The sequence below is a fragment of the Carcharodon carcharias genome, chromosome 8, assembly GCF_017639515.1.
Source record: "Carcharodon carcharias isolate sCarCar2 chromosome 8, sCarCar2.pri, whole genome shotgun sequence".
In the NCBI taxonomy this organism is placed as follows: domain Eukaryota; kingdom Metazoa; phylum Chordata; class Chondrichthyes; order Lamniformes; family Lamnidae; genus Carcharodon; species Carcharodon carcharias.
This window is the reverse complement of record NC_054474.1, coordinates 79,112,972-79,121,789: the sequence shown is the minus strand read 5'-3', so window position 1 is coordinate 79,121,789 and position 8,818 is coordinate 79,112,972.

Genomic DNA, 8,818 nt, shown 5'->3' with positions numbered 1-8,818 from the left:
AAACAAAGTCCCAGAGGGAAGCTTGCCTCTGGGCCTAAACTTTTTCTTACATTCTAAAAACGAGAAGAAGACATACCGATCTCAGCAGTAAGAGGTCCAGTAACACTTCTGAGATTTTATAAATTAAAAGTACACGTTTTATTAACAAGAATAAAAGAAAACTTAAGCACAGAAGAATATAGTTACACAATTAATTTCAGGTTAGTCTTACAAAACAGCTCCCAAAAAGACTCTCTACTTGGTCAAACCCACAAATAAACACCTCCAGGCAACGTTCCCTTATGTTTAACTATAAAATCCAGTTATATTACACAAGGCAAACTGCTGTAGCTTCAGTAAAGGCATACCACATGACTGCTACCCCCTTCCACTCTGCAGTGGAATCCACTTCAGAATAAAACTGCTTGTTGCAACCCAAGACTTTTCTGGCTTGACAGGATGGTTGATTCAAATGGCATCCTCTCCCAGCCCAGAGCTCCAGTTATTGCTCAACAGCTCCAGCTATCTCTCCCTAAGCTCACCACAGTAACTCTAAAATACCTTTTTTTTATCTTATATCTCAAGTTTCATTGTTCTCACACCACTTTGGAACTCAAAAGATCTTGCATTTGGAAGGATTTATACCTCTAACTTATCTTTGCTTTCGGGTCAATAAAATACAATATCCCCAATGTTATTTACCCATGGAACTCCTGCAAGATGAAAACATCTTTCTTTCTACCTCTGATTCCTCCTTTATATTCAAACAAACTCTTAGCTTATCTACAAATGCAAATGTTAAATCTAACTTATTTGCTTGTACCTCAAACTTAAACTTAGCACCTCTATCCTTTTCATGTTGCTACCCCCTTCACCACCCCCCCATCCCCCCCACCCAAGGCAACCTGCCTATCAATATCTGCCCAGTTTAATTAAATCACACACACACAGCCTTCTTTGCAGAATTACACAATACTCCCCCAAATTATTTTAAAAATCTATTCTCTCAATACAAAGAATTATAGAATGAAGTAACACTGGTGGAGGCCATTTGGCCCATCATGAGAATGTAATCTTGAAAAAGCTATCCAATTAGTTACGTTGTCCTGTCGTTTCTCCTAGACCTGAAAAATTTTCCCCTTTAATTATTTATCCAATCCCCATTTGAAAATTGTTACTTAATCTGAATCCACCACCATTTCAAGCAACATATTCCAGATTAGAATAACTCTCCATATAAAAGAAATGCTCCTCATCTCACTTCTAGTTCTTTTGCCAATTACTTTAACTCTGTATCCACTGTCTGCTACTGATTTCCCTTCTTATTCTAATAAAACCCCTCATTATTTTGAACACCTATTAAATCTTCCTTTAAGCTTTTTTGCTCTAAGGAGAACACCCTCAGCTTCTCTAGTCCCTCTTACTTGCTAAGAGGTTGGAGTATTTGATGTATGTTGAGGTGTCTCCTGGTGCTGTCTGCAGTTCATGGTTGTGCAACACCTCATACCACTGCAATTGATAAGTTAGCATTAGATACGCTGTTTTCATCTGCAAAGACTATACATCCACCATGAGTGAGTGTTTGGACATACATGAGCCTGAAAGCAGATCCTGAAGCACTGCAAATGGTTTATATTGAAGCAATTGATAAACCTATAATTAAACAAGTGTGGATGATGAAAATAATTATCATTGGTCTGATTTTTAAAAGTGTAGAATACTTAAAAATAGAAATTGGTACTTTGTCCAAAGTAGCAAAATTACTCATTTTTATGGGTTTAATTAGTGGCCCTTTAGCAGTGTTGGATCTTAAATTGCAGTGCTTTAAACTTGCTCCCCTGTTACTCAAGTCTGTATCTTTAAAAATAATTTGAAGTTGGATGAGCCATATTGATTTTGCAACTATAGTGTGAAGAACAATATCATTAAACATTCTCTCAAACTCGTTATTTAAAAAAACCTCCCAAATTCAAAAGACCATTCTACTCCTAATGAGGAAATTGCTTCATAAAACTGAGGAAGATGACTATCTTTGATACTTGCTTGCTCTATTTTTTATATATATATATATTTTAAGACTGCTGTATTTAAGAAATTGGTCAAAGATGGAACATGCTACTCCTTGAAACCCTAAATGAACCAATCTTTGCCAGTTTTGTTGCGTATTTTATCTGTCTTGATCTGTAAAAATTGCCACTTAAAGATTGCAACAGAAGTAGTACTGCAGAAATAGCTAATTTAGTGGAACTCTCTTTGGTAAAGATTGCAAGGAAACAAAACTGATTTGTCAGTGTAATTTGTGTCAAAGTGCCCCATTTTTATTGCATGCGCCATGCCAGAAGTACTGCACATTTGAACTCCAGTACACTGTGTATGTTGTGTTTATAATTTCACCACTACCACTTAGATTGCCAGTCTCTGCCATGTCTACAAAGGAATGGAAGAGGGGGAATGTAATTGCGCACCTCCTAGCAACAAACTGAAGAGCAGAGACTTGTGAGAAGGCCATCTAAAGTTGGACCAATAAAGACCAGCAATGTTGTGAAGAATGTAGTTTTTGGGGTGGTGGATGAGGAAGAAATATGAGATTTGCATACCCTCACCAGTAAGAGAAGTAGGTGTTCTTTCTCCTCATTCCCATATCATAGCTGACTGCTTTAAGTTAAATAGACCTGTTGATACTTGTATACTAGCAGCACTTTAATTCAGTTATGTATTTGTTTCTTTGTCCATGAGAGCACTTTGCTCTGTAAAGTACTTGGCAGCTTGTGATTGCAGAAGAGAACCTGACTGAATTGGACCTGTTGCAATAGTTAGTCTTCACTTGTAAAATTTGCCCCTTGAGTGTGTTATGTTATTGAAGGAAGCGAAGACTAAAACTGGAAGTAGTACTGCAGAAACTTCATTTCCTTCTCCCATTCCCTTTTAAACATGGTTGAGACTGGTTATTAAGAGTAGAGGTGAAATCATAAAAGTACACAGTGTACTGGAGTTCAAATGTACTGTACCTCTAACATGTCGCATGCAAAAAAAGGGGCATTTTGACATAAATATTGGCAAATTGGTTTTGTTTCCTAGCAATGTTTAGCAAAGGCGAGATGGCAAAGATAAACACAATAGTTACCAGTCTAAAAATTCTATTACCGGAATCAAATGTCCAGCAAAAGTTACCCTCAGCCTCGTTTACCTATCACACTTGGTTGATGCCCAAGTTCAGAAATTGTGAAGTTTAAAAATGTTTTAAAAAATAAATTGAACATTGTGAATAAGATTGTTCCAGCGTCAAAAGCTGTGGTGTAAAATCATGAATGAAAATATAACTGGCCTGATAATGGCAAAGGATCATTCATACACTGAGAGTTAGTAATAAAGATCAAGCTGAAGGATGTCAGTCTATTAAAGACTGGAAGGTGGAAAGTAGAGTTGAAGGAAGGAAAGTGATGTGTGTCCAGCCTTATTACCATAGTAACATGAGATCAAATTGTTGGAGGTTAAATGGAAAACCGATTGCGGTAAGTAGAACTCACAAAAGTTCTGGAGATAAGAGTATTGTGGGCTCTGAGATCCAGAGGCAAGAAAACCCAGTGATTTGTGTACAGGCAGAGCAGGAAGAATCAGTGGTGGCGAGAGTGTTTTCACAATTTACCCAAGGGCGTTCTGAAGGCCAGGTTGCAGAGACATTTAAAGATTTTATATGTGAAAAGATATATCCATGTGAACAGGGAAGAGCAGGAAAAGATGTCAAAGTTTTAAGGGATTCTGGGGCTAGCCAGTCCTTAATGTTATGGGATAGTGCTTTCTGTTGTCCAGAAGGGTTATTGCGGGACAAAATATTAATTAAATGAATCCATGGTGAAGTCAAACCAATTTCATTGTGTATGGTAAATTTAAAAAATTATTTGAAGACAGGAGAGGTAATTGTTGGGATAGTGGAGGAAGTGCCCATTGCAGGGGTTCAATTTATTCTCGGGAATGATATAACTGGTTCATGGATATTGACGATGCTTACTGTAGTAAAGTAGCCTGTTGAGACACAAGCAACAGAGGTGTTACAGAAAGAGCATCCTGGATTGTTTCCAGATTGTGTGGTAACGAGATCACAAATGCACAAGTTTAAACAGGAAGAGGAGGATTCTAAAAGATGGGGAGGATACTGAAATTCAGTTAGCTGGATAATATCTTTGAAAAAATTACTCAGGAGGAAAAGAGTAAAGAGAATGAGGTCGAGGTGTTTAGTTCAGTGAAATTAGTGGTGTTACAGCAGAAGGATTCAGATTTAAAGAAATGATATCAGACAGCTTATTTTGAACAGAAGTAGAATGCATTCCAGGGTGTCATTACTTTAAGAACAATGTGTTAATGAGGAAATGGAGACCACCTTATGTTCAAGCAAATGAAAAGTGGCCAGTAGTATACCAAACTGTAATATCATCTGGGTACTGGGATGAAATTTTGTGAGTAGCTCTTGAAATTCCAATGGCTGGACTTTTGGGGTTTAGGAAAACTCAAGCTAAAATGCAAAAACATTTCTATTGGCCAAGCCTACATAAAGATGTAGTCAAATTCTGTCAAACATATCAGGTGATAGGAAAGCCTCAGGCAGTGATTAAACCTGCACCTTCAATTCCAATTCCAGCGTTTGAGGAACCTTTTAAAAGGGTCCTCATTGATTGTGTAGGACACCTCCCTAAGACTAGAAGTGAAAATCAGTACCTACTGACAATCATGGATGTTATACCCCTGATTCCCATTGACTCCAGTTTTTCTGAGGCTCCTTGATGCCATACTTGGTCAAATACTGCCTTGATGTCAAGGGCAGTCACTGTCACCTCATGAGTTCAGCTCTTTTGTCAACCTTTGGACCAAGGCTGTAATGAGGTCATGAGCTGAGTAGCCCTGGCAGAACCCAAACTGGGCGTCAATGAGCAGGTTATTGCTCAGCAATGCCACTTGATAGCACTGTTGATGACCCCTTCTGTGACTGATGATCAAGAGTAGACTGATGGGGGCCAGTAATTGGCCAGCTTGGATTTGTCCTGTTTTTTGTGTACAGGACATACCTGGGCAATTTTCCACATAGCCGGTTAGATGTCAGTATTGTAGCTGCACTGGAACAGCTTGGCTAGGGGCACAGCAAGCTCCGGGGCACAGGTCTTCAGTACTATTGCTGGAACGTTGTCAGGGCCCAAAGACTTTGCACTATGCTGTTTCTTGATATCACGTGGAGTGAATTGAATTGGCTGAAGACTGGTATCTGTGATGCTGGGGATCTCTGGAAGAGGCTGAGATGGATCATCCACTTGGCACTTCTGGCTGAAGATTGGAGCAAATGCTTCAGCCTTATCTTTTGCACTGATGTGCTGGGGGTCCTCCATCATTGAGGATGGGGATATTTGTGGAGCCGCCTCCTCTAGTGAGTTGTTTAATTGTCCACCATCTTTCACGACAGGATGTGGCAGGACTGCAGAGCTTAAATCTGATCCATTGGTTGTGGGACTGCTTAGCTCTGTTTATCACTTCCTGCTAATGCTGCTTAGTATGCAAGTAATCCTGTTTTATAGCTTCACCAGGTTGATATTTCATTTTTAGGTATGCCTGGTGCTGCTCTTGGCATGCCCTCCTCACTGAGCCAGAGTTGATCCCCTGGCTTGATGGTAATGGGGGGTGGGATATGCTGGGCCACAAGGTTACAGATTGTGTTCATGTAGAGTTTTGCTGTGGTGATGGCCCACAGCACCTCCTGGATGCCAGCCTTAAGTTGCTAGATCTGTTTGAAATCTATCCCATTTAACACAATAGAAGGGAGGGTATCCTCAATCTGAAGGCAGGATTTCATCAACAACTGTGCAATGGTTATTCCTACCCATACTATCATGCAGGTTGGTAAGGATGAGGTCAACCTCTTGTTGGTTCCCTCACCACCTCCCACAGCCCCAGTTTAGCAGCCAAATCCTCTAGGACTCAGCTAACTTGGTCAGCAGTGGTGCTACCAAGCCACTCTTGGTGGTGGACTCTGCATCCTTGCCACCCTCAGAGCTTCCTCCAAGTGGTGTTCAACATGGAGGAGCACTGATTCACCAGCTGAGGGCAGGACATGGTAATCAGCAGGAGGTTTCCTTGCCCATGTGCTGCCATGAGACTTCATGGCACCCAGAGTTGATTTGAGGACCCTCGGAGGGTCTGGAGTCATATGTAGATGTGTTTTTGCAGCAATCATTTGACTTTTAATTCCAGATTTTTTTACTGAGTTCAAATTCCACCATCTGCCATGACAAGATTTGAACCCAGGTTCCCAGAGCATTACCCTGGATTACCAATCCAGTGACAATGCCACTACACCATCACCTCCCCTCCCCCAAAGCAGTTGTAAGTAAAGAAATGGAAGTAGGAATTAAGGGTTCTGAAATTGATCTTCCTCGGATTAAATTGGACAATGAGGGAGTGCTTAAGAATCCAGAAAAGTGTCGGAGTGATTTAAAAGAGCTATTGTAGTCACACAAAGCAATTTGTGGAAATAAACTGGGGAAAACAGATTGAGCTGCACATGATGTTGATGTGGGGGATTCAGAGTCAATAAGCAACACCCATATAGATTAAATCCAGTAAAATTAGCTTAAGTGCAAAAAGAAATTTAATTTATGTTTCAAAATGACATCATATAGCCCAGTCACAGTAATTGGAGTTCACCCATTGTAATGGTGCTAAAACCAGATAGGTCACAAAGACTATGCATTGATTGCCAAAAAGTAAATGCAGCAACAAAACCAGATTCCTATCCTATTCCATGATTGGAGGATTGTATCAAGAAAGTGGGAAACTCAACATTTATCACAAAAATTGAAGTGCTGTGAAGATATTGGCAAGTACCCTTATCGGAAAGGACAAAAAGAGATATCAGCTTTTGTGACACCAGATGGTCTATACCAATACAAATTAATGCCTTTTGATATGAAAAATGCACCAGCAACATTTCAGAGACTAACAAACGAAGTGACTGGGGGACTGAGCAATTGTGCTGTTTGTATTGATGACTTATAGTATTCAGTCAAACATGGGAAGAACATTTACATACTTAAATGAACTATTTGATCAACTCCAGGAAGCCAATTTGGCTAAAAGTGAATTTTGGAAAGCGCAAGTTACATATTTATGCCACACTTTTGGACACGGTCAAGTGGCCCCAAGAGATGCAAAAGTAAAAGCTATTGTGGAATTCCCAATGCCTACAGCGAAATGAGAAGTTTTGAGATTTCTAAGCATGAGTGGATTTTTTGGAAATTCGTGCCAAATTTCAGCCATGTAGTTGTTCCACTGACTGAGTTATTTAAAAAACCCCATAAAATTCCAATGGACATGAGTGTCAGGATTTGAAAGCTAAACTAACAGCTACACCTGTTCTATCAGCACCTGATTTTACAAAGCAGTTTAGCTGGTTATTGATGCCAGTGACATCGGTATTGGTGCCACATCGCTACAAGAAGATGAACCAGGAATTGAAAAGTGTTAACAGTTGAAAATGGGTTTATCATAATTAAAATACACATTTTTAATTGGAGTGTCTAGTCCACTGACTACCTTGGAGTACCCAATTTTAAAGAAATGAAAATTGCTTTTTTAAGAAAAACTATATGAACCATTTACTGGTTGTATAGTGGTCATTCTCTTAGAAAATTAAAAAAAAAACTTATAAAATGGCCTGTGCCTAAAAAGAAATCTCAATTTTAGGAGCCTCCTCGAAGGTCCACAAATGGCCACAATTGGTGTAAACTCACAATGGTGATTCTTCAACCTAGGAACTTAGTTACCTCTCTGGGCAGGGCCAGCTTCTAGCACATTATTAATACAAGTGCAAAAGATTGTGGAAATTTGATGTGTGCTGAAGGTAATTAGAACTTGAGATTCCTCTTTCTTTTTTCTATGCTGGTTAGCCTATTTTTCAGTGAATTGTGCATAAAGAAAAACACACAACCACCTGCTCATGACTCCATTTGTGAATTTGCTGGCGGTATTTTGTGTTTCGGTCCATTCATTGCTTAAATATTATTAGAATGAAACTCAGGTATGATGTTTTAAAATGTTCAGTGTATGTATTTGGGTGCATACATTATTACCAAGAACCACTAATCTTACAAATCTGTTTCTTCCACTTTGGAAACTTGTGCTTTAACTAAAAATGATTGGATTGATGAAATGCTGATGTCTGTACATAAGAATGAACATTTCAGGAAGTGTTAATTTTAAAATCAGATTAAGTGTGACTTAAAATATTTTTGGTTTAATTTACACAGCAAACAACCTAACATGTCACTCACTTGAAAATGAACTTAATCTAGGTTTCCAAAAGTCACTTTGTCTTCCCAGAGCTGGCCTTTAGGTATTGACAATTCAGAAGGACAGTTCAGTAAATGATGGGTGTAACAGATGGAAATAGTTTTGATCTTTTTATTAAAAAAACACTTGTGGGATATGGCAGATTTTCAAACGTAATCACTGGAATTAATTTGCTAAAAAGCCCAGAAAAACATTTTGATGCAAGGTTCATTCTCCACTAAACAGAAATACACCTGACAAAAATGACATCATTGGCGATAAGATGACATGTGCCATTGTGTTTCTTCTATGATAGCCAGCATTAGTCTTATCAGGAATCTTTTTTTGAGCCTGAACAATCACAAGAATGCAAATATATAACATTATCTACTGTAGTTTTCAACAACATTGCATAGTTTAGATTATTGAGTGGTGCTCCCAAAGTAAGGTCATATTTTAAATATAACACTTTGAGGTGTGTAATTTTTCTGTTTTTCGGTTGCCTTGTGCACTGAATTGATGATCCTGT